Genomic DNA, 2,128 nt, shown 5'->3' with positions numbered 1-2,128 from the left:
ACACACACACACACACACATACACATGTCTTTCGTTGTACACTGACAATACAGGTCCGTGTAGCTATAAGGCCTATAAAAGCATACAGTACCATTAGTGGCAAGAAGCTAAGTGGCACAAACGGGTGCTCTGTTAGTACAGTGCCGTGGTGTGCCAGTCATAGATATGGCAATGTTATTTCTCTCACACAGTTTCTGTTGAACGACTGACGGAAAAAACTAATCGAAACATCTGATGAAAAAGATAATGAATCTTAAACATATAGACAGACTGCCTACTTTCCCAAAACACAAAAAATCAACAACAAGACACGTTATTTTATCGGACATTCTATTTTATACAAATCAAAACATTCAGTTACGTCGACCTAGTGTGCGTGTGGACCTGCGCTTCAAAGTTGTCCGGAACAAACGTAAGCAACATGGCTTCCGCAGTTTTTCCCACGTTGGTCCCATCATCTGGAATGAACTGCCCTACAATGTTCGAAACAGTCAGTCGCTTCCCTCTTTCAAAACCAACCACAAGACACACCTCTTCAAACATTTCGTCGCCGATTAACTCTGTCCCAAACATTTTTCTCTATGCGTACTTAACTGATCTGGTGTGTGTGTTAGTGTGTGTGTGTGTGTGTGTGTGTGTGTGTGTGTGTGTGTGTGTATGTGTGTGTGTGTGTGTGTGTGTGTGTGTGTCCCTTTTTCTCTCTGCTTCTCTTTCTCTGGTTCTCTGACTCTGTCTCTCCCTGGCCCTGTCTTTCTGCCTAATCATCTCTCTCTGTCTGTCTCTCCCCCCCCCCCCCCCCCATCTCTCTGTTATTTGTGTTTGTTTAGTTTACTTGCTCAATTTGTCATTGAATTTATTTGTGCTTGTTTGTTTGCTTGTTTCCCCTGTTTGTTCTACTTGTTCATCATGTATTGCAATGTGGTACAAGACGTAAGTACAGTTTGTAAGAAAAGGCGTAGTCTTAAACCATTCTCTCCTTGTGAAATAAAGCTCCATCATCATCACCATCATCATCATCATCATCATCATCATCATCATCATCATCATCATCATCATCATCATCATCATCATCATCACATGATCACCTCTCTCTCGTTCTGTGTCTCTGTCTGTCTGTTTGTCTGCATTACGTTTTCCTTTGCATTCTAGTCTTTAGGACATTCCGTTCGCTTTTTCCTGCAGAAAACCCCGTATTTTACTGAAGAAGAAAAAACGTATTTTACTGCAGACCCCCCCCCCCCCCCCCCTCCCCCCGTATTTTACTGCAGAAAACAACAAACGTATTACCGACGCACTTACATTAGAAAGCACGAGTTTAAGGACAAGGGCAACAACCGCTGTGAGATGCCTTCTCATTCACAGCAAGCTAGTTGCCTCCCCTCAAATACATTTTCTCAGTTTTTGGCTGGAAGTTTTGTTTTTTCGTCATGTTTTTTTTTACGAAACGTTTAATTTTAAACCAAACGAAACATTCAACAGAACACTCTTTTTATAATCACAAGAATATTGATTCTTTTCGCCTCTTTACATCTTGCGGTCGTATTCAACGCATACTCAGATAGGCCTTATAAGTTCTTACATGTTTTGTATATAATTAATAATATAATTGTCAGTAAGTACTGGTGTCACATGACTGATGAGAACCAGTTGATTGGCTAATGACGATGCGCTAAAACTGTTAGCGCACTCTTGGAGTGCGCTGATTTTTCCACAGAGCGTATTCTTACGCCCTTTGCTGAAGCGAGACTGCACTCTCATCCTCAGAATTAATTAATGACATGTAGCTTATATTCTCCACAATACCAAATGACCATAGATTCCCTGCATCTCAATTAAACCAGAAGTGGGTTTTTTTCTGACAGATTGCTTGTGCCTGTGCCACAGTGCCACTGATCTAAAAACAGAAGCCGCTATGTTTCATCTCATTTTCGCTGACATGGACTTGCATAGATTCTTCTCATATGCCGTGTTAGTGGCATGTAGCTTATCATCCACATTACCAAATGATGAGTTAGTATACAATTCCCAGCGGCTAACAGAAAACACAAGTGTTATTCCGATAACGTACCAGCTAGACCAGTTTGGAAGACTGACTCGATCGACTCTGTCATACGTAGCAGACTACACT

This window comes from Littorina saxatilis, linkage group LG8, assembly GCF_037325665.1.
Source record: "Littorina saxatilis isolate snail1 linkage group LG8, US_GU_Lsax_2.0, whole genome shotgun sequence".
Taxonomy (NCBI): Eukaryota; Metazoa; Mollusca; class Gastropoda; order Littorinimorpha; family Littorinidae; genus Littorina; species Littorina saxatilis.
This window is presented reverse-complemented; position numbering follows the sequence as displayed.